General features: G+C 41.4%; 1 pseudogene; it reads right to left on the bottom strand.

Annotated features, from left to right (window-relative positions):
- Nucleotides 1-24,975: 24,975 nt before the first annotated feature.
- LOC125147227 (uncharacterized) lies at nucleotides 24,976-25,070 on the bottom strand (annotated as a pseudogene).
- Nucleotides 25,071-25,440: the final 370 nt, after the last annotated feature.

Genomic DNA, 25,440 nt, shown 5'->3' with positions numbered 1-25,440 from the left:
GCTGAATTTTATCTGCCAAAATTTTGTTTAAGATTTTTGCATCCGTACTTGTGAGGAATATTGGTCTATAGTTTTCTTCTTTTGTAACATCTATACCTGGTTTGGGTGTCCCGTTAATATCGGCCTCATACAATGATTTATTTGGAAATTATTCCTTTCTCCTGTGTTTCCTCAAATAGTTTTTGAAGGATTTATATTATTTCTTCTTTAAATGTCTGGTAGAATTCACCAATGAAGCTGTCTGGGCAAGGTTTTAAATTACTAATTCAATTTCTTTAGTAGATATGAGTTTGAATTTTCTATTTCTTCTTACGTTAGTTTGGTAAATTCTATCTTCCAAGAAAGTTGTCTGTTTCATGTAAGTTGTCAAATTTATGTAACTTGTTCATAATATCTCCTTATTATCCTTCAATGCCAGTAGACTGTATATATTCTTTTATCCCTGATATTGTTAATTTGTACTTTCTCTGGTTTTTCATTGATCTTTTCAAAGAACTAACTTCTGCTTCCATTAATCTTCTCTGTTTTTATTTTTTGTTTCATTCACTCCTGCTCTTTCTTTCTGCTGCTTACTTTAATTTGCTCTTCTTTTTCTAATTTCTTAAGGTCAAAACTTATATCATTGATGGAATTCAAGCTATTGTATTGTAATACTTCAAGTATTACAAAGCTGTAAAAACTTATATCATTGATATTAGACCTTTTCTCCTTTTCTAATATAAACACTTAAAACTATACCTTTTACTCTAAGTACTACTTCAGCAAAACAAATGTGAAATATTGTGTTTTCATTGTCATTCAGTTCAAAATATTTTCTTTTCTCTCTTGCGATTTCTTCTTTGACTCATGAGTTATTTAGATACGTGCTATTTAATTTTAAAGTATTTGGTGCTTTCCAATTTGTTTTATTGTTATTATTTCTCATTTAATTCTGTTATGGTCAGACAGTAGGCTACATACAATTTCAGTCTTTTGATACCTACTGAGACTTATTTTATGGTCCGGGATATGGTCTGTCTTGATGAACATTTCATGTGTACTTGAAAAGAATGCTTTAGTCCGAAATTGTTGAGGGTATTGTTCTACAAATGTCAATTAGGTTATAGCAGATATGTTGCTCAGATCTTCTTATATCCTTATTATTTTGGCTGTTTGTTCTATTAATTACTGAGAGAAGCATATTAAAATCTCCAACCCTATACATTTGTCTATTTTTCTTCACTTCTATCAGTTTTGCTTCACATTTTTGAAGCACTACATTTATTTTGTACCATAACAATAGATAATACATTATCATAAAATGTCCCCTCTGCCTCTTATTATATTTTTTCTTAAATTCTGTTTATCTTTTATTAATACAGACACTCTAGCTCTCTTCTGCTTACAGTTGGCCATATAGATAGATAGATAGATAGATAGATAGATAGATGCTTTTACTCCACTTACATCACTGTAATTAAAGTGAAACTCTTACAGACAGCAAATGATTGGGTCTTGCTTTTTTATCCGATCTGACTCAGTCTCACAATCTCTGTTTTTTGATTACAGTGCTTATTCAATCTAAATTTAATGTAATTTTTGGTCTGATTGGATTTTGGTCTACCATTTTGCTATCTGCTTTCTATTTGTCTCATCTGTTTTTGTTCCTGTTCCTTTTTTCTTACTTTCTTTTGTGTTAATCAATTATCGGTAGCATTCCATTTTAATTCCTGTATTGACTTTCTAGCTGTATCTCTTGGCATTATTTCTTTAGTGATTGCTCCAGGAATTACAATCTTTACTTTTTCACAATCTATTTAGAGTTAATGTTGAATTAACTTAAAATTTGAAATATAGGAACCCTGTGACAATATGGTTCCACTTAACATTCACTCATTGCCTGTGCTAGTGTTTTATCTATATATTACATCTGTGCCTATTATAAACCAAATAATACTAGATTCCAAGTTTCTTCTCTTTTATGACTGATTCATGAAGAGATAGTGAAGTCAAACAATACTTTTAATAGTTATAACTTGACCCAACAAGGTCAAAACCAATTTCTCATTGCACTAAAAAGTTTCCAAAAACATTTCATGTCTTTATGTCATGAAAGCTAGTGATTGGGGAAACCTGAGAAGCTCATTGAGGTTTATTCCTTGCCTCTGAAACAAATGTCTGGGATATTTACATTTCAAAGTAGAAAGAGAATTAAAAAATCCTCTTGTCAGCACTCTCATTTTGTTCCCAGAGAAGTGCATCCAGATATGCAAAGGGCTGATCTGAGATCACATGCATTCATTCATTTAGTAATTCACTGAAAAATTCACCATGTGTTGTGAAAAATGTTTATTAAGTGCTTACCACGTCCCTGTTAATGAAGATACAAAAATGAGTAAGAACTAAAAAACACTTGGGGCGCCTGGGTGGCGCAGTCGGTTAAGCGTCCGACTTCAGCCAGGTCACGATCTCGCGGTCCGTGAGTTCGAGCCCCGCGTCAGGCTCTGGGCTGATGGCTCAGAGCCTGGAGCCTGTTTCCAATTCTGTGTCTCCCTCTCTCTCTGCCCCTCCCCCATTCATGCTCTGTCTCTCTCTGTCCCAAAAATAAATAAACGTTAAAAAAAAAAAAAAAATTTAAAAAAAAAAAGAACTAAAAAACACTGAACTGTACCCTTAAAACAGGGGAGTGTCATGGTAGGTAAATTGTACCTCAGATAAAGCTGTTTTAAAAAATGAGTAAGATCCAGTCCTTTCCATCAAGGAGATCATAGTGTAATGGAAGTGTAACACACATAGAGGCAATTACAACAAAATGTGAACATGCTGTAACACACCCGTATGCTTTGCCACTTAACACTGGAGTACCCTGGGGCTCAGGCTTGGACCTCTTCTATTTTCTTTCTACAACCACTCCCTTTATGATCTCATTCAGTGGCATGGCTTTTTTTTTTTTTTTTTAACGTTTTTATTTATTTTTGAGACAGAGAGAGGCAGGACATGAGCAGGGGAGGGGCAGAGAGAGAGGGAGACACAGAATCAGAAGTAGGCTCCAGGCTCTGAGCTGTCAGCCAAGAGCCCGACGTGGGGCTCGAACTCTCAGACTGTGAGATCATGACCTGAGCCGAAGCTGGACGCTCAACCGACTGAGCCACCCAGGCGCCCCCAGTGTCATGGCTTTAAATATCAACTGTATGCTGATGACTCCAAAATTTCTATCTCCAGCAGATGTCTCTCCCAAACTCCAGACTCATGCACCCAATCCACAACCTGACATCTCTGCTTTAAAAGCTAATTAGTATCTTAAACTCAACACCTCCAAAACCACATTCCTCATCTTCCCCTCCAAATCTGCTCCTGCGACAACCTTCATCATCCCAATGCATCAACAGTTCCATCTTCATAGTTGCTCAGGCCAAAAAACCCTGAAGTCATCTTTGACTTGTTTCTTTCTGTGATTTAATCCATCATGAAATGCTATTGGCTCTACATTCAACATATATCCAGAATATATCCAGAACATATATCCACTACTTACCATGTCCCCTGCTGTAATCCTGGTCCCAACCACCATCTTCTCTTGCATGGATTATTGCCTTATTCCCCCAACAGTCCATATTCTATAAAACACAGGAAACTTTAAAAATGTAACTCAAGTGAAATCAGTTCTCTGATCAAGTCCTCCAATGGCTTCCTGTTTCCCTACTAGTTAAAGCTGAAGTCCTCACAGTGGCCTAAAAACCCCACAAAATCTGGGCTCCCATCTCCATCCTATTATCTTTCTTTTTATTTAATGTTTTTTGTGTGTTTGTTTGTTTTGTTTTGTTTTTTAATTTTTGAGACAGAGAGAGACAGAGCATGAGCGGGGAAGGGGCAGAGAGAGAGGGAGACACAGAATCTGAAGCAGGCTCCAGGCTCTGAGCTGTCAGCACAGAGCCCGACGCGGGGCTCGAACTCACAGACTGTGAGATCGTGACCTGAGCTGAAGTTGGACGCTTAACCAACTGAGCCACCCAGGCGCCCCACTATTATCTTTCTTATCTAGTCTCCCCTACTGCTCTTTCTACTTTGTTCCATGCATATGAGCTTCCTTGCTGTTCCTCAAATATTACTGGCAAGCTCTTACTTCAGGACCTTTGAACTTGCTGTTCCCTCTACCTGGAGCTCTCTTCATCAGATATCCCCGTTGCTCACTTCCTCACCTGTTTCAAGTCTTTGTTCGGATGTCACCTTCTCACTGAAGTCTCCCTTGATTACCCAATTATGATTTGGAAGCATCTCACTAGTACCCTGGCACTTCTATTGCCCTTCCCACTCTATTTTCTCCATAAGCACTAATCACCTTAAATCTACCTCATAAACAACTTACTTTTTTGGTTCATTTTCTGTTTATCCTCAATAGGCCAAGAGTCCTATGAAGGCTTGTCTGTATGTTCATAACCGTTTCACAGGGTCGAGCACAGTAAGGTATTCAAGAAAACATTTGGATGATTCTATCAATATGCCTAGGACTCTTAAGAGAAGAAAATGAAAAAAATGAAAAAAAAATTAAAAAAAAAAAAAAAGGGGGTGCCTGGGTGGCGCAGTCGGTTAAGCGTCCGACTTCAGCCAGGTCACGATCTCGCGGTCCGGGAGTTCGAGCCCCGCATCGGGCTCTGGGCTGATGGCTCAGAGCCTGGAGCCTGTTTCCGATTCTGTGTCTCCCTCTCTCTCTGCCCCTCCCCCGTTCATGCTCTGTCTCTCTCTGTCCCAAAAATAAACGTTGAAAAAAAAAAATTAAAAAAAAAAAAAAGAGAAGAAAATGGGTGGGTTTTCTTCTGTGACCAGGCCAGGTTTTTTGTTTGTTTGTTTGTTTGTTTTTGTATGTTTGTTTGTGGGAGGGCTACAATGGAGGAAAGGTTGCTAGATGTTAGGGGAAAGTTAATCGTGCAAGTGACAGTTGAACTTGGCTGTGAAGGATGACCGGGAATTTGCCAGACAGAGAAGACAGTAAAGGGCATTCCAGGTAGAAGCAGCAGCATGTGCAAGGGCAGTATTTTCCAAAAGCATGGCATGACCGTTAAACGTCAACGAGTGGGACATAGGGGCAGGGTCGAGCAGGCAAAATGAATTGACGGGGCCAGAGAGGAGGCCTGGAGGGCTGGTCAGAGCCAGCCATGAAAGACCGAGTTAGATTAGACCTAGGTCTTCCAACTCCCTCTCCAGTGCTTTGTCCACTGCTTCAGAAGGACTCTCTTTTCAGCCCAAAACTTACTTTTCCTTTGGGTGTTATAGGCTGATGCCTTTACCGCCCATGTTTTCCTCTATAAATAATTGTATTCATAACCCCAGAGTGTGAGGTCTAAGACACGTGATTCTAAAAGTATGTACATTGTAAAAACAAAAAGCTGAAAGCATTTGTATTTTGAGATAGATTATATAGATTTTTGATTTCTCAAATCCAAAAGACTGATTATTTCAAATCAAAATTTCCAAAGAAGTGACAGTTGGTGTCTGGTGCAAGCCTATTTTCACCATCAATTTAGAGTTCAAACTCTATAGGAAAAAAATGCCAATGATCTAACACACAGAGGGCTATGGAAATGGATGTAAATTTGGGAAGAATCAAAAAATGTTCTCCACAATTTTCTGGCAGCTGACAACTGACAATGATATATTAACTATTATATATTTGAATTGTTAAATTAAACAACAAGGGGGGGGGCACCTGGGTGGCTCAGTCAGTTAAGCATCTGACTTCGGCTCAGGTCATGATCTCACGGTCCGTGAGTTCGAGCCCCGCGTCGGGCTCTGTGCTGACAGCTCAGAGCCTGGAGCCTGTTTCAGATTGTGTCTCCCTCTGTCTGACCCTCCCCCATTCATGCTCTGTCTCTCTCTGTCTCAAAAATAAATAAACATTAAAAAAATAAATTAAATAAAAAATTAAAAATTAAACAACGAGGAGTAGGAAATTGTATGTAGTAAAAGTGATCGTGGGGGCGCCTGGGTGGCGCAGTCGGTTAAGCGTCCGACTTCAGCCAGGTCACGATCTCGCTGTCCGTGAGTTCGAGCCCCGCGTCGGGCTCTGGGCTGATGGCTCAGAGCCTGGAGCCTGTTTCCGATTCTGTGTCTCCCTCTCTCTCTGCCCCTCCCCCGTTCATGCTCTGTCTCTCTCTGTCCCAAAAATAAATAAACGTTGAAAAAAAAAAAAATTAAAAAAAAAAAAGTGATCGTGGACTATTGTTGTTTTAGTCTTTTTAAAAATTGTTTTATTCTTAAAAGTGATATTTTTTATACTTCAATTTTTCTTTTTTTTTTTTAAATTTTTTTTTTCAACGTTTTTTATTTTATTTTTGGGACAGAGAGAGACAGAGCATGAACGGGGGAGGGGCAGAGAGAGAGGGAGACACAGAATTGGAAACAGGCTCCAGGCTCTGAGCCATCAGCCCAGAGCCCGACGCGGGGCTCGAACTCCCGGACCGTGAGATCGCGACCTGGCTGAAGTCCGACGCTTAACCGACTGCGCCACCCAGGCGCCCCTATGCTTCAATTTTTCTTAATTCCATTTGTAGGGCTGAAGATTTGCACCTTTTTATTAACTTTGTCAGAGTTAAGTATTAAATATTAAAAATAGGCAATAAGCAGACCGATTATACATTAATTCATTCAACAAATATTTGACAGCCTATTATGAACAAGGAATGTAATCTGGTTTTGGATTCCACACGACACAAAAGTAGCTATTTCTCTTTTCTTAAAATAACCATGAGGAATACGTTGATCTAGAGGGTGGAGATTAACCATTCAAATCAATTTGTAAATTTATAGTTTTACTTGATTTAAGAGTAAACAGTTGTGAGAATACCCCAAAAGTCCTACGGAAAGCATATCATTTCCATTTACCTGTATGCACAACAAATGACTAAAATTTTGTTGGAAGTTGTATCAGCCAATATTTATCTTCAATGGGGATTATTTCTAAGATTCCTTACATTGGCATGAACTGAAACTGCATCCAGCACTTGGGAGCCTGATACTCCTACAACAAGATCCATTTTCTCTGTATAAACATATATCTGCATAGTATTTTTAAACTGCATTTCTTGCAATATGTGGCAAGAGCCACACAGATGTTCTGTCACTCTGACCTAGCAATTCTACTCCCGGGAACTTATCCAAAGGAACTAATTCCACAGAAGCAAAAATCTATATGCACAAAGATTTTTACTACAGGGCCATCTATAGCAGCCAAACTTGAGAAGCAATCCAAGTTTCTATAACAGGAAAATGATTTTAAAAAGTGTAGTGCATCAACAAGATGCCATATTACGTGGTCATTAAAAGTCAGAATCGTGAAGACTGCGGAAGTGTCCAAAATATTTTTAATAAACCTTAAATTAAAAGATAGTATTTTAGAAATGGCACTCACAGGGGCGCCGGGCTGGCTCGGTCAGTTAAGCATCCAACACTTGCTTTCAGCTCAGGTCATGATCTCTTGGTCATGGGTATGGAGCCTGCTTGGGATTCTCTCTCCCTCTGCCCCTCCCCCACTCATGCTTTTTCTCTCCCTCTCTCTCTAAAATAAAATAAAATAAAATAAAATAAAATAAAATAAAATAAAATAAAAATGGCATTTACATTGTGATTTTAAATATGTAAAACTAGATGAACATGTGGAGGACTAGGAGATAAAATTGAGACAGGAAAACAAATCTGTTCAGATAGAAATTAGGAGTGTGTTTTACTTTTTATAAAAAATTTTCAAGTTTTTGGGGCACTTGGGTGGCTCAGTCAGTTGAGCATCCGACTCAGGTCATGATCTCATGGTTTGTGAGTTCGAGTCCCACGTCCGGCTCTGTGCTGATAGCTCGGAGCCTGGAGCCTGCTTGGATTCTGTGTCTCTCCCTCTCTCTACCCCTCCCCTGCTCACGCTCTGTGTCTCTCTGTCTCTCAATAATAAATAAATGTTAAAAAAAAATATTAAAAATTTTTTTTTCAAGTTTTGTGTTACATCAACTTTTTTTTTTAAAAGATTTTTTTAAGTAATCTGTACACCCAATGTGGGGCTTGAACTTACAACCCCGAGATCAAGCGTCAGAGGATCCACCGATTGAGCCAGCCAGGGGCCCCTACATCAACTTTGCAACCGAAGAGTGTGTCATGCGAAATCAACCCACACCGTAAAGATATGTCCACGTAGATCATAAGTAAAAGCTGGGTGTCTACACAGTTGACCCATTTGTGCTCCCTGTGAGCTTTCTACTGTAGTCCTCTCTGTAACTATAGTTAGTTATCTCCAACCCCAATGTGGCTGCATTGGAGATAAGGCCTTTGAGGAGGTGATTAAGGTGAAATGAGGGGATCGGGGTGGAGCTCTGATCCCACAGAACTGGCGTCTAAGAAGAGACACCAGAGGTCTCTCTCTCTGCCACGTGAGGACACAGTAAGAAGGCAGCCACCGGCAAGCCAGGCACAGGGCTCTCACTAGAACCTGATCATGCTGGCACCCTGATCTCAGACTCATAGCCTCCAGAACTGTGAAAAAAAAAAAAAATTAAATGTTTGTTGTTTAAGCCACCCAGTCTGCAGCCCAAGCAGACTAAGACACTAACCTCCAAGAACCACGTGGATTCTGTCGGCACAGCGTTCCAGGTAGACGGCATGGGCACCGAGAACACAAGGTGCCCCTCGCCCTGCGTGCCGAATGTCCAGCTTCGGGGGCACGTCCAGAATCGGTAACAGCAATGTAAGTTCTGCCAGCTGCGGCAGTTCTTCACACGCAGGGTGTTCAGAGATTAGGTGATTTCGTGTGTGAACACGACAGCACACCCGCACGCCAACGTATGCATGCACTCTTCCAACAAATATGTATTGAGCACCAACCGTGTGTGGGTCGAGCACATCGGTGCAGAGGATGCAGCAGTAATCGGAACAGACAAAACTCCCTGGCCTCAGAAAGCTGATCTTCTACTAGGGAGGACAGGTGATAAATGAAATGAGTAAGCAAAACATATGGTATGCTCCACAGTGGTGAGTGTTAAGAAGAAAACTAAGGCAGCAAAGGGGCTAGGGAATAAGCAGTGATTTTCAAGAGAGAGGTTAGGGGAAGTCTCACCAAGAAGGTACCAGTGGAATGAAGACCTGAAGCAGGTAAGGGAAGGAGCCATGCGTATATCAAAAGAACATTCCAGAATGACAGAAAGGCAGAGTCTGAGGTGTCTTGGAAAATCACCGAGCAGGGGGAGATGGCAAAGAAGAGAAGAAACGAGGGGAGAGAGGTGGGGGGCAGTGCAGATCACACAGAGCTCACGGAGCATTCTACTGACCTCACCTTCTCCACTTGGACACAGTCGGCTTCACATTGTAACGAAGTCCCTTCGGCTGCTGTGTGGGCAGCGCAGCTACTAAGCAAAAGCATTGGAATGCCTGCCCTATTGGCTCCCCCGGGGCTGCTGTAGCCAATTACCACAAACTGGTGGCTTACAGCAACAGAAATGTGTTCTTCCACCTTTCTGGAGGCCACAAGTCTGAAATCAAGGTGTCTGCAGGGGTGGTTTCTTCTGGACCCTCTGAGGGAGAATCGGCCCCAGGCCCGTCTCAGCTTCGGGCCGTTGCAGCAATCGGGCTTGGAGCTACTTGTCACTCTGAATCTCTGCTTCTGGCTTCACCGGGCCTTTTCCCGTGTATGCGTGTTTTTCTGTGTTTCTGTGTCTGAACCTCTCTGTCCTTCCTCTTATGAAGACACCAGTTGTTGGATTAGGGCCTGTCGTAATCCAGTATGACTGCATGTTCATCGATTACATCTACAAAGACCCTATTTCCAAATAAGGTCACATTGACAGGTTCCAGATGAACATGAATTCTGAAGGATAGTATACAGTTCGCTAACACACCTATCGCTAAAATAGTGCATTTAGGTGTATGATGAAAAAACTAGGCTTGTTTTTTCAGGTCCATTCCTGCAGTTTATAGGAAGGAAAACACCGTGTGAAATGAAAGGTGATCACTTACCAAGATGAAATTGGCTGAAAACAAAGTATGCATAAGAAGGCCAAAGTCCAGGTCTGAGACTAATCTGCTGAGTTGTGTTATGTTTTTTTCTTTTTTTCCCCAAAGTAACAGTAAACTTATATGAGCACATACATCTGAAAAGAAAACAAAAAAGGCCTTTCCACAGAACTGCCTTCAGTAATGAAGGTTTTAGCCTTGGTGCTGGCAGTGAGCAGCCAGGCAGTCCAGCAGGTCTGGGTTCAGGATCTCCAGCAGAAAGGCAGGGTAAGGACTGCCAGTCTTTTCCTGCTGACTTGTTATTTTCATTTATTTTTAATTTTTAAACAATTTTTAATGTTTATTTATTTTTGAGAGAGACAGCACGCACAAGCAGAGGAGGGGCAGAAAGAGAAAAAGAGACACAGAATCTGAAGTGGGCTCCAGGCTCTGAGCTTATCAGCACAGAGCCCGATGCGGGGTTCGACCCCACAAACCGTGAGATCGTGATCTGAGCCAAATTCAGATGCTCAACTGACTGAGCCACCCAGGCGCCCCTTCCGGTGACTTTTTAAAACAGAACATTTTGTGCTCCATGAAACAAAAATGTATACAAATTCAACATTTACCAATACTAACCAAGTTCTTGAACTGCCCCTCTCTTCCCTACACTCACCCGTTGCGCCTTCCAGGCCTGATTCACCAAAGTCCAGGAAAAAATCCCAGGAGAGAAGGTCAACAAGGACGGCGAGGCTCTCTGCTTCTTTACCAGCCTAGTTTGCTGCGGCCAGCCATGCTCCTCGGGGGGCATTGTCTTGACGCATTTATATATGGCTGTGTCCACCTCAGAAAAAAGTCATGGAGCATTTCTGGAGATGATATTGAGCACATGAGGCTACTTCACAACCATGAGCTAGTGATGTCTGGTGATCACAGAGATGGTCTCTACCCTTCTCTTTCTGTCTGTCTCTTTCTCTGACGTCTCTCTCTGTCTCTTATACACACACATGCACACACTATTTAGTGCCTTGCCTCTTCAAAGCACCACCTGTATACTTCTGGTGTAGCTGTTCCTCTTCTCCATACCTTCTCCCCACACGTGCATATTTTACCCCCCAGTGCCTGGTCTTAGGAGGACTTACACCTCCATCACTTCCACCCAATTGCTGCTCACTTAACACCCGACCGTGTTCCTGCCCCCTTCCTGTTCAATGTGGCTTATACGGCGTTAGCTGGGTCATACATGAAATCAAGTTGCCTGTGACACGGCTCTATGCTCAATTCAAGACATATTGAGAGACAGTCACCCCGCTAAGCGTCTGTGAGCAGCATCAGTGGAGAACAGTAGTACAGACACCTTTGCTTCTTTTTTCCATAGACAGTCCCCATTCCCGTGCCCGTATTTTTGGTGTTTCAATACTAAGGCTAGACTAAGTGTGGAATAAGTGTGAAAGCCCAAATAGAAAGACAGGTAGCCACTTTCACTGAAAAAAAAAAAAAATTTTGTGTAGCATTTCATTATGGTTCAGCCTCTGTTGCCTTTCTTTTTGGGTCCCTGCTTTTTCATTTCAATGGTAGCATTTAAAAACACAGTTGTATCCAAAGAAAACAAAAACACTACTTTGCAAAGATATACACACCCTTATATTTAGTGCAACATAATTTACAATAACCAAGGTATGGGAGTAGCCCAAGTGCCCACCAATAGACAAATGGATAAGGAAGAGGCAGCATATGTGCACAGCGGAATATTACAAGACAGGATGAGATCTTGCCATTTGCAACAACATGTTGCCATACCTGGAAGGTATTATGGGAAGTGAAATAAGTGAGACTGAGAAAGACAAATATCATATGATTTCACTTCTATGTGGAATCTAAAAAACAAAACAAATGAATTTAATTTTTTTTCAACGTTTATTTATTTTTGAGATAGAGAGAGGCAGAGAATGAACGGGGGAGGGTCAGAGAGAGGGAGACACAGAATCTGAAGCAGGCTCCAGGCTCTGAGCTGTCAACACAGAGCCCGACATGGTGCTCGAACCCACGGACCGCGAGATCATGACCGGAGCCAAAGTTGGCCGCTTAACCGACTGAGCCACCCAGGCAACCCCAAAACAAATGAATTTAAAAAATGCAGAAACAGACCTACAGAAAACAAACTGATGGTTGCCAGAGGGAGGAGGGGTGGGGGGGGATGGGCAAAATGGATGAAGGGAAGTGGGAGATCCAGGCTTCCAGCTGTGGAATGAATAAGTCTCAGGAATAAAAGGCACAGCACAGAGAATACAGTCAATGACACGTAATAGCATCGTGTGGTGACAAATGGTAGCCGCCCTTGTGGCGGAGAAGTCTGATCCCTCTGCTGTACGCCTGGAACTAACGTAGCATTGTAAGTCAACTATACTCAAGTAAAAAAATTAAAAAAAAGAAAAGGCCATAAAAAAAGAGGCTGTGGTGTATACTTTGCTCTTTAGTATCTCTTTACTGATGTGTATTTTACATGTCATGTGATTCATCCATTTCTAGTGCGCAGTTCAATGAGTTTTGGTAAGTTACCAGGTTGTGCAGCCATAACCATAAATCAGTTTTTGGAGGTTTCTATCACCCTAATAGGATCTCTCGTGCCCATTTATAGCCAATCCATTCCACCTCCACCCCCAACCCCTAGCAACCTCTCTAGCCTCCTAATTAGCAACTATGATAAAATAAAACTTGGTATTGTCATTATAGGTTAAACAGACTCGGACAGCTTCCTTCCTACGTGAGGAAGCTGGCATTCTCACAGTGGCTGCCATTGTGGTCTAAGCCCAGGGCCAGTTGTCATGGTGAAACTGAAGGCTGGGGGAGGGGAGATGGAGGTCGTGGCCAGTACACTGACCTTGCTGAAACCCGTAAGCCCCTTACCCCGGAACCACAGAACACTGTCTCCTAAACCCGCTCTGCTGAGAACAACTTTTTTAACAACTTAAAAACAAAATTCACAGGAAAAATGACTATGCGCCTCAGTCTTAAAATTTTTATTTATTCATTTAAGTAATCTCTAGCCCCAACATGGGGCTCGAACTTACAACCCCAAGACCAAGAGTTGCACGCTTCTCTGACTGAGCCAGTCAGGCACCCCCTCAGTCTTAAATTTACTGTAACTTTTAAAAAGTAATATATGTTTGTAAAGCCTGGATTATGACGACCTAAGAAGGTTTTTGTAACTAAAAAACAAAAGGTGAGATGAAGTAAGACATAGCCATGCTCAGGTACACAGGGAAATGCTGGTCACTGACAGTTTGGAGGTTTGTTTTATTTTGTTTTTTAAGAAAGAAATGTCAAAGTAAACACAAGAATCAAAAACCTGGCTGGCTCAGTCAGTAGAGCATGTGACTCTTTATCTCCGGGTCATGAATTCAAGCCCCACGTCGGGGGTGGGTAGAGTTTACTTAAAAAAAAATTTTTTTTAATTAAAAAAAACCGACAGAGGTATTTCTGCCTCCGCTGTCCTCTGTGCTCCGTGAGAGGAGAAACATAATAGATCCTCAATTAATATTTGCTTAAAGAATGAATAAATGAATGAGGGCCCATTTTGTTCTAAGTACTATGCCAGAAACTGGGGCTCAAAACATGACCAAGGACTTCATGTCAAGAAATCTAAGTATAGTGGAGAAGCAGGCATATAAACAAATAATTTCTATGTAGTATGAGAACCAATAGAAGTAATTTCAAGGTATAAAGATCATCCAGAACAGGTGGTAATTAATGGAGGAAATAATTAGGGGAAACTTTGCATGTGCCCATATTCTTCAGGAAGGCAATGACAGAGGAGGGCATTTTAGGCAGAGGAAACAGCATAAACGAAGGGAAGAAGTGGGGTGCCTGGGTGGCTCAGTCGGTTAAGTGCCTGACTTCGGCTCAGGATATGATCTTGCGGTTCATGAGTTCAAGCCCCGTATCAGGCCCTGCGCTGACAGCTCAGAGTCTAGAGCCTGCTTCGGATTCTGTGTCTCCATCTCTCTGCCCCTCCCCTGCTTGCTCTCTCTCTCTCTCTCTCTCTCTCTCTCAAAAATAAACAGACATTGAAAAAAACAACAACAAAGGGAAGAAGTAGCAGTCTGAGCATAAAATGTATCAAGGTATGTTTTCCCCTGCAGCCATGGGAAACAACGCAAATGTTAACAAAGTCTTGGGTGGGGGTCAGATGTAGGAAGCAAGAAACAATATGAAGGTCACCTTCAAGGGCTTTGGTGGGAAGCAAGAACTGTGCACAATGCAATGGGTCTTCCATGGAGGACAGACTAGACGGTGTGAGCAACAGTAGGCAGAACAATGGAGCAAATTTCTTGTGCCAGTTTATGTGTAGGGCCTCAGTGCTGAAAATGTAGGAAAGTGGCAGTGACAGAAGTCACAGTTTTGATGGAATAAGGTGGCACATGGAATTGTGCGTGAAGTCTGCAGTGGGTAGGGAGATGCACCAGAGAAAAGGAAAAGAAACAAGAACCTCGGACTCTGGCAACAGTGAACTTGGTGAGAGAGGGACAGTCGGAGGTATCAAGTTCAAAGGGGTGGATGGAGAGCAAGAACCAGATTAGCATGGAAATGGGGACCAGGAAGATTCCCTGAGACCATATTATGCAGAGAAAGGAGACTGTTATTCAGACCTGTGGTCTGGTCCAAGCACAATGTGAGAGCTATTTAAAATGCTGCTGATTGAATTTGTCACCCCCACCCCGCCACCAACGAAAAAAGCTGGAAGGTTCTCACCACATATTTGAGGCTTGGAAAGCAAAACGTTTCTTAAAAACCATCCTAAGAGATCACTCTAGAAAGATCTGGAGAATGATATCAGAAACCTTTTAATTTGTTTTGGGGAAAAAAAACAGTACAAAGACAATTGTATATTTCTATACAGTGTTCTAATTCCAGAGACTAATTTCATTGTCAACAAATGTTTTTGTGGCCTTTATAAATAAATCCTTCTGGTATTATCATTGTAATATAGACCTGGCCAAGATATGTTTGAGTGAAGATCAAGGTTTCGAGAGCAGTCAAATCAAATAAACGGTCCCCTCGCAGATTCTTTTATAAGAGGTTTCTTATTTATTTTAAAGGGTTTCTGTTTTGTTTTTGAAGAGGGCAGATCTGGGTATGCCCCTAGCCATCTATATCACACCAAAAATAACTTGCAGACAAGATGATCCCTTGGTTCCTTTGACTGCGAGATTACAAATGAACAGTCCTGCTTTTAGGTGGACATACTCCCGAGGAAGGAAAGCCACTGAGGACCAGGGTGAAGGTAACTCAATGGACACATCAACATCTCACTGAAGAAAAGAGAAGCAGGAAAAGAAAATTCTCTGCGACGTCACCACGAGGATGAGGTACAGCGGTTCTGAGAGATGGGGTGAGGGTATCTGCCTTATTTCAGCATCGCTAGGGCACACACCAGCAATGGTATTTCATTTCTGAAATTCCACTGCTTCTGGAATTCCAGCCAGGGTCCGTGCAGATCGCTGCATGCTCCCGGAGCCCACAGTGGTGATCGGGGAGGCACGCGGAACACCGAGTACCACGCTCATAGGTTGTTTAGCAGACTATTCACACGAGTAAAAAGCAATCATAAAATTCCTCAAAAGCTTTCTTGAGCTCTGACTTAATATGTGCAAACAGTTACTTTTCGGGGGGTCATATTTAATATTCTCAAAAAGTTAAAACTCAGCCGAGGCTCCACCTCGTTGATTCTTTGGCATTTTGAGAAGTCATGATTCAGACAGGAGAGACAGGCCCTTGTTTCACACCCGTCACCCCAACACAGCCGAGGCTGCTCCCTGGGTGAGGGCTCTGGGGCTCACTCTTTTCGGCTAGAACTGGGACGAGATGTCCTGCCCCGTGGAAAAGGGGCAATGCCATACTTTGGCACATCTGCCCTTTGAGAATGTTCCCCGAACGGTAACAGCTGCAGCTGGGCCCGCCAAGGGGATGTTTTAGTGACACAAAAAGCCTTTCATTACAGGCCTCAGTGCTATTTGTGATGTTTGGATTCATCTTTTGTTACTGTCCTTTTTTTTTTTTCTAATTCAATTTTTGAAAATGTTAATTTACTTTTGAGAGAGAGAGAGACAGACAGAGTGTGAGCAGGGGAGGGGCAGAGAGAGAGGGAGACACAGAATTTGAAGCAGGCTCCAGGCTCTGAGCCGTCAGCCCAGAGCCCAACGTGGGGCTCGAACTCACAGACCGCAAGATCATCACCTGAGCCGAAGTCGGACGCTCAACCAACTGTGCCACCCAGGGGCCCCTGTTGTTTACTGTTGTTCTTGAACTTTGCTTCTCATTTGGAGCACTAGTAAAAACTTGGGGATATCTTTTTCTTAGATCGAAGTTATTTTATGTACATGGACAGTGGTTTATAAGTACACTAAACCCAGCTTTGGCACACACGATCTTCCAGATGGGATGAGAATGCCTGAACTACTCAATACAAACCCACATTTTTAATAAGTGACACACAATGTCCTATATTTTAGTGTTATATCCTTCTGACTTCCAATCTTCCTCCTACTTTAAATGTGAAGATTTTCTTTAATCCTATTTCTTAATGAAAAAAAAAAGAAACTATTAGGGAGATAAAAAGTTGAGCGTTTTTAAGTGTATGCTTCAGGGATATTGATTTATTCACTTTGTACCCCTTGGTGATACAAACGAAAAAGGATATCAAGCCAACTTAGAAGTTAGCAGGGTTTTTCCCTCTTAGGCTTCTGTGCAATTAATTAGGACAACAGGGAAGCCTTTCATGAAAGTAGTATCTTCAGGCTTACCTTCATGTTCTTTTATCTTAACATAACATGTTGGTTTCTAATTTCTTCTCCCCCCCCCCCCCCCCCCCCCGGCTTCAATCATGTAGGTTGGCAACCAATCAAAAAGCAAAGAGAATTTCTAATATTAAGATTATAATGATTGTAATGTGATAAATCACATTCCTAATTTCAAAGTATAGCTTTAATTCAGGGGGAAAATGTCATTATAAAAGCTCCCCTCTTCAAACCACAGTTAGTATAATAATTGATTTCTCTAATTTTAATCGACCGATTAATACTATCGAGTTCTTGATGGGGTCTTAACAGTACTCTCCATGTTGTACTTCTTTTGAGCCTGACATAAATCAGGGTTCTAGCCCTCTGTTTTTTTCTAAACGGCCTCCATGCACAGTCAGGGGAAACGTACACAGAGTCAACAAGGATCCTGTTAACTAGTGGGAGAAATCAAGCCACATATGTGAAAGCATCATTACCAAGCTAGCATTCAGGACGGGAGGGGAGGCTGTGCTGTGCTCTTCCATGCTGAGCGCTGTGGCTCTCTCATTTCCCCAGATACTGGGAGCAGTGGTGACCCACAGGCTTCAGCCAAGTCTTTCTCACAATTGCCCTCAGCTGAAGACCGCCATGCCCCCAGGATCATGCTCCTTCCTGAAAACCTTCATCCAAAGACTGGTTGATTAAGGAGAGGGTACTAGAGGCCTCCCACCCTTGCCTTGAGTCAGGATCATTCAGAAGGATCATCCCCACTTTAGAGCTCTCCTGTAAGACCACCCCAATGTGTTGTAACTCTGTTGGCCTTTCTCTGGCCAACTCTATGTCCTTCACTCCCCCATAGGGATTGACCCCCAGCACATTTCCCAATGTATTTCCTGCATGCAAATCTGTCTCAGAGTCTGATTTCTGAGGGGGGACCCAGCCATAGCAGCATCAAGCACTGATATGATGAAACCAGGAGGCTCAGGTTTGGGTCTTGCTCCTGCCATTATGAGGAGTCGCCTCTCCGAGTCTCCTTTGAAAGGAAGGGTCACACTAGATCTCCAAATTAACGCAGCTTTCAAAGTCTGAGATTACTGTCACACAGTAAGTGCTCAATCTTGATTGTTCTAAAAATTGTGACAAATATCAATTGAAAATGCAGAACCAAAAATCAGTAGCTAAGAATCACTTTCCTAATTCACTGGCTAATTTGTTTGGCAATACAAAATAGATTTCCCCCCAAATATCCATTTGACAACAGAAGATACTCTTGTCAATAATTTCTTCACTGAGTTTCCATCTCCTTTCTTCTCTCTGCCCAGGTTTGTAGGAGCAGAGGTAAGTCCATTCAAATACCTCATCTCCCTCTGGAACCAGATCAGCGATTGCAGAGAAGGTTGATAGAATCTATCTACATCCGTCATGTATTTCGGAAGCAAGCAATTTTGTGTTAGCATTCTTAAAGGGTGAATTTAAGGAATTATAAGGAAAAAGGGACTCCCTTAAAACGATTTAATAAAGATAATATGGAAAGAATTATAGCCAACTTATTACATTAAATATATGTGCCTAATTACGATACATGGGATTTAAAGTCCCAAGTCCTTCGTGTCTCGTTTTATCCTCTTAGATTGCTGTTTTGATGTAGATACTATTAAAGTCATTGCAGTGCATGTGCTCACATTACACCGTCCTTCTTGGTAGTGCCTTAGGAGAACTCCTTCCAAGAGAGGCAGAGTATTAGTTCCTGCACTAGCTCCAGAACATTCTTGACCTTAGGATAAAGTTGTTTTGTGGGTTTTTGTTGTTGTTGTTGTTTGTTTTGTTTTTCCTACAAATTGACTTTGGCTCTCTATTTTCCCCTTCCTTTCTTGGTTTGTACCTCCTGCTTTTTGGCCCTTCCTTCCCGTATACACTTTGCCCTGCATCTTGTACTGCAATGGCCTTTTTTATGTCTGCATTTGACTGCTGTCACTGTTATTGCGCCAACTCTCTTCCTGGCTGCTGGCTTCGAGGTTTGCCTGCATGCTGCCCAAGTCACTCTTCCAAGTGCCCATCCTGGCATTCCTGGTGAGTGTGTGTGGTGGGGAGGTGAGGTAAGATGTGGTACGTTGAAGTGTGGGGAGGTGTGGGAAGGTGTTATGAGATGAAGTAAGGTGTGGTGGGGTGTGGGATGGTATATGCTGAGGTGTGGCAAGGTGTGGTAAGGTGTGTTTCTCTTTTTTCTGAACTGACTGCATGTACACAGTCAGAGGAACTATAACGTGCCCAGGAAAACTCATCATTGGCCAAAAAAGGCCTAGCTTTCTGGCAACACTGTCTGGTTACAGGTTGACCCTGGTAAGCAAGCATATTCTGCATATAACTTGTCTCCCTAACGTCGGGAAGTGGCCTGGATCACCTACCACCTGACATATGGACCATTAGTAGCACTTTGCTTTTCACCTACTGCTACCAAGGAGGTGTGTGCAGACTTTTCTTAAAAGCTTTTGGAGGAAATCTTTGGAAAAGTTATCCCTTGATAACTTTTATCCCTCATTATCCCTCGAAAAAAACATGAAAGAAAGTAAAAAAGTGCTCAGGAAATGAAGTCAAGCTATACCCATCTCCCCACCCTTATTTCTGCCCCAGGGCTCTTCATTGACAATGACCACCTGCCTCACTCTTTTTCCACTGCCTGATTCCCAATCCCACACATTCATTAAGGTTTGTATGTAAAGAGAACAAAATTAGTTTTCAAGACGGTAGGTGATACATTTAATTTTTAGAAAGGTTTAGTTTTTTAGGTCAGTTTTAGATTCACAGCAAAATGGAAGGGGATGTACAGAGATTTCCCACATATCCCTTGTGCCCACACACGCATAGGCTCCCCCAGGTATCAACAACATCACTCACCAGAGTGGTACATGGGTTACAACTGATGAACCTACATTAACACATCATTATCACCCAAAGTCCATAGTTTACCTGAGGGTTCACTCTAGGCGCTGTATGTTATACATTCTATGGGTTTGGACAAATGTATCCAACATTACAGCATCATTCAGCGTCTTTTCACTTGCCTAAAAATCCTCTATGCTCTACCGATTCATCCTTGTCCCTTCCCACCCTCCCCCAGCCCTTGGCAACCACTGATCATTTTACTGTCTCCATAGTTTTACCTTTTCCACAGTGTCAAATAGTTGGAATCATACAGAATGTAGCCTTTTCAGATTGGCTTCTTTCATTTCACTAAATGCACTTAAGATCCCTCCATGTTTTTTCATGGCTTGAGAGCTCATTTCTTTTTATTTATTTATTATTAATTTTTTTAATGTTTATTTGCTTTTTGAGAGAGACAGAGGATGAGAGGGGGAAGGGCATAGAGAGAGGGAGATACAGGATCTGAAGCAGGCTCCAGGCTCTGAGCTGTCAGCACAGAGCCTGACGTGAGGCTCAAACTCATGAGCCCTGAGATCATGACCTGAGCTGAAGATGGACTCTCAGCCTACTGAGCCACCCAGGTGCCCCAGCTCATTTCTTTTTAGTACTGAGTAATAGTCCATTGTCTAGATGTAACACAGTTTATTTATTCACTCACCTACTGAAGATCATCTTGGTTATTTCCAAGTTTGGGCAATTATAAATAAAACTGCTGTAAATAGTTACATTCAGGTTTTTGATGGACATAAATTTTGAACTCCTTTGGATAAAATACCAACAAGCCAGACTGCTGGATTGTACGGCATGAGTATGTTTCTTTTATAAGAAACTGCCCAACTGTCTTCCAAAGTAATTGTACCATTTTGCATTCCTGCCAGTAATGAATAAGAGCCCCTGTTGCTCTATATCTTAGTATTTTGGACTGTGGCCATTCTAATAGGTATGTAGTGGTGTCTCATTGTTTTAATTTGCATTACATTTAATTTTTAAATTGTCTCCTCCTAGTTTCTCTATAGATATGTTTTATTTTGTAATACAAAAATAATGCTTTAAAAGGATCTTTAACATGATTGAATAAAAGGTGATGCTGGATAGTTGAAAGCCTAACTCAACAGTGGAACAGTAGATATTAAGTGTTTAATCATGAGACATCCATCAAAAACTTTGGCATCTGGACCTTAGGCTTTGTCTTCATTCCAAGGACCGTTGTTGACCTAGATAGGCTCCCTCTCAATAGAGTTGACCTACTAGCACTCCAGACTCACTGTTCAGATAAGGCTATCTTCCTACTCAACCTTATGCTCAAATCTAGCTCTGCTCCTGTTGGCTATATGACCTTAGACAATTGTCTTCCCTGGAGACTTTAAAGTCTTATGGCTCCATAAAAAATTTAAAAAAAAAAAAAAAAAAAGCCTTATGGCTCCATTGTCTAGATCAACCCAGTTGTAACTCCAGTCTGATCTTTGCCCCTGTGACCAATCAGCATATGTGGTGCAAATTAGCAAGCTATAAATGTATGATCTCCAACCACAGACAGATCATCTATGATGCTGTGCAGTCATCCTATGGGTCTTTAAACTACCCCATTCCACCCTAAATTTCTAAATGGTGCTTCAAAACCTTTACTGCTCTCCTCATGACCCCTTCCCACAAACCATCATTAGATGTAACTCCCTCAATCTCTTACCCTCCTTCCACCAAACTAGAGACTTATCTTTATTTACACTGATCATCCCCTCCTTCCATCTCATTGGAGAGGGTGATCCGCCACTTGCTCAAAACTACTTTGGATACCAATCTTTCTTATTTCCTTTGATGCTTCAGTCGTCTCATTTATGCATTCTATACTGTATCCTCAATTCTTCTCACTCCACTGCTCTCTTCCCTTAATCTATGAACATGCTCAAGCTTTTTATCTTTAAAGGGAAAAAAAGGCCTTCTCTCTTCTACACCAACACTTTCTCTTTTCATTCACAGGCAACCTTTTTCAAAGATCACTCCATGAAACTGTCACTGCTTCTTTACTACCCTCCCATTGACTACTTTACCTTTTCTTTACTTTACTTCCATCTGGCTTTCATTCCCACTTAAATAATGAAGCTCCCTCAGCAGAAGGCAGAGGTGAAATCCATATCACCCAATCCATTATGGAGTTCTTAGGCTTTGACATACATGCCGTCTCTGTGTCATTGACCACTGGCCACACCTTTTTCTTAAGTTCCCTCTTCTTTGGCACATGTGACATCACCCTCTGCTGGTTCCTCACCTACCACTGATGATTTCTTTTCAGTCTTCTCTTTCCAATCTTTCAAACACTTATATTCTCTAGGGCTCTGTCCTCACCTTTTCTCTTCACTTCATTCACACTTTTGTTTGGTGATCCCATCCAATGTATAGCTCCAACTTCACCCATAATCTGATGATTCTCTAAAAATTTGCCTAGATACCCCAGATATCCTAGAGCTCTACTGAGCCCTAGGACAGCAGCTCCCTTTTGCACATTTCTGCTTGGTGGTCACACAGATGTATCATATTCAACATGTCCTAATTCAAAGTCTTCCTCTCTCCCTTCCCCCAACCCGTTCTTCCTGGGCTCTCCTCTTGTTGGGTGATACAATGATCCATCCAACCACACAAGCCAGAAATCTGAGTATTATTCTCACCTCCTCATTCAAATCTTCTCTTTTATTCTGTTCTCAATTAGTAAAATTTGATCACATTTGTTTCCTAAATCTCTTGAATTTGTGTTTTTTTCTTGAGTCCCTCGGCTACCTGTCCATCTCCAACCTGGCCCTGTGCCCCTGACTACTGCCTTGTCCTTTCTAATCTTTCCTTTGTAAGACTGCTAGCAGCTTTCTTTCCTTGTTAAGGTAACTTTCTAAGTAGCGTATCAATCTTCAGGTTAGAGTCTTTAAGTGAGAGAAATATGGCCACAGGATAGTAAAGTTATACAAATTAATTTTTATAAACCTATTTTAATCTACAATTTTTATGTTAAATTTATAATTTAAAACATTTTTATTCAAGTATAGTTGATACAATGTTACATTACTTTCAGGTGTATTAAATTTATAATTTTAAAATATCAGGACGTTCAGTAGAGGAATGTTCAGAACTTCCACTCTGGATCCTCTGTCTCAGAATCAGGCAAGATAACATGGCATTCAAGAACTTGGTTTTTATGGCTCAAATCAAAACCACAAGAAGCAACAAGTATTGATGAGGTTGTGGAGAAAAAGGAACCCTCTCACACTGTTGGTGGGAATGCAAACTGGTGTAGCCACTGTGGAAAACAGCATGGAGTTTCCTCAGAAACTAAAAACAGGACTACCCGACGATCCAGCACTACTGGGTATTTACCCGCAAAATACGAAAACACTAAATTGAAAGGATGTACGCACCCCTATGTTTATTGCAGCACTATTTACAATAGCCAAATTATGGAAGCAGTCAAGTGTTCATCAATAGATGACTGGGTAAAAAAGAAGATGTGGTATGTGTATACGATGGAATATTACTCAGCCATAAAAAGAAATGAAATCTTCCCTTTAGCAATGACATGATGGAGCTAGAGAGTATAATGCTGAGTGAAATAAGTCAGAGAAAGACAAATACCATATGATTTCACTCATACTGGGAATTTCAGAAACAAAACAAACTAACAAAGGGGGAGAGAGACAGAGAGAGAGACCAAGAAACAGACGTTAACGGATTAACTATAGAAAACAAACTGATGGTTACCAGAGAGGAGCTGGGTGGGGGGATGGGTGAAATAAGAGATGGGGATTGAAGAGTGCACTTGTGATGGGCACAGGGTGATGTATGCAGTTTACTATGTTGTACACCTGAAACTAATATAAACACTGTACGTTAACTATACCGGAATTAAAATTAAAAACTTAAAAAAAAGAAATTAAAAAAATATATATTTTATCTTATTTTTGAGAGAGCACAAGTGGGGGAGGGGCAGAGACAGGGGGACAGAGGATCCCAAGCAGGATCCGCACTGACAGCAGCAAGCCCAACATGGGGCTTGAACTCACAAACTGCGAGACCATGACCTGCACCAAAGTCAGATGCTCAACCCACTGAACCAGGTGCCCCCCTCCACCCTGCAAAAGAACTTGGTTTTTCATAGTTTTCAGTTACCAAGTTGGTAAAATGCACACTATCTATTAAATTTAGTGCTCAAATCAAATAATAAAAATGTTTATTTCATTTACACAAAATCTTGAAATTCTCCCCATAAAAAAAAAAATCAGTCTGTCAGTACTTTTCTTAAGATGGTATCCGGTTCTCTCACTTCTCGATCTGATGTGAGAGAGCTGGTTTTGTAATTGGAATGCCTAGGAAATACTGAGTGGAGGGCATAGCCGCAGATTTTTGTATTTGTTTGTTTAGATTCTTTGTAGTTAAAAGGCATTTCTTTCTCATTGTTCTTCCCAATTCTTAGGTCTAGGGAGAGAAGGAAAGTGACAGTAGAAGTACCTAAATCCAAGTTTATACTATGCTATATACTTATACCATATACATATGTCATATATACGTATATGTATATACATAAATATATGACTTTTTTTTTAAGGTAGGTTTCACACCCAACATGGAGCCCAATGTGGGCCTTGGTTGAACTCACAACCCTGAGATCAAGACCTGAGCTGAGATCAAGAGTTGAACACTTAACCGACTGAGCTACCCTGGCACCCCTGACCTTTTTTTTCTAGGTCCAATAATGGTTTTATTTCTTAGGGACAAACATATATGGGAAAGAAACTCCAAAAGGAAGCATAAACATGAGCATGAACAGCAAAATGACACTAGGATGGAGGGCCAGATGGATGGCAAACTCCATAGTGGACCTCGTCATGCCCTGGTTTCTCGGAAAAACATTTGCCCTGCCCCCAAGTGCCCATTACAAAGGTGGAGGGTGGGGGCAGTGAGGTGGAATGCTTCCCTACTTTGTGCAAAGGAGATGAATGTACCTGTCTATTCCAAGAGGCCTCTCAGGGACACCAAAACTTCACCTTCATGAATGGAGGCGGATGTGAAGCACCTGGGTGGCTCAGTCGGTTAAGCGTCTGACTTCAGCTCAGGTCATGATCTCACAGTTTATGAGTTCCATCCCTGCGTAGGGCTCTGTGCTGATGGCTCAGAGCCCGGAGCCTGCTTCAGATTCTGTGTCTCCCTCTCTCTCTGCCCCTCCCCCATTCACACTCTGTCTCTCTCTCAAAAATACATAAACGTTAAAGAAAAAAAGAATGGAGGTCAATAGATAAGAATGAGAGACGCCTGGGTGTTGCTTATATATATACACATATATACACGCATTTTTTTTAATGTAGAAAGCTTCATGAATTTGCATATCATCCTTGTGCAGAGACCATGCTAATCTCTGTATCACTCCAATTTTAGAATACGTGCTATATTTTTTCTTCCTTTTTCTTGAGATATAACTGATGTACAACACTACAGTATCAGTTTCAGATATACAATGTAATGACTCGATGTTTGTATATATTATGAAATGCTCACCACAATAAGTCTAGTTATCATCCGTTACTACACAGAGTTACAGGGTTTTTTTTTCTTGTGATAGAGCTTTCAAGATCTACTCTCTCAGCAACTTTCACATATACAATACAGTACCATTAACCATAGTCACCATGCCTCTATTTTTAATCAGCATAATTTTAACTGCATTTTGATATCTGATATGATCATTATCCCCTCTTTACCTTTTTCAAGACCATATTATCTTTCATTTTAACCCTACTCTTGCTTTTCAAAATGTCTATTT

This window comes from Prionailurus viverrinus, chromosome A1 (assembly GCF_022837055.1).
Source record: "Prionailurus viverrinus isolate Anna chromosome A1, UM_Priviv_1.0, whole genome shotgun sequence".
In the NCBI taxonomy this organism is placed as follows: Eukaryota; Metazoa; Chordata; class Mammalia; order Carnivora; family Felidae; genus Prionailurus; species Prionailurus viverrinus.
This window is presented reverse-complemented; position numbering and strand designations above follow the sequence as displayed.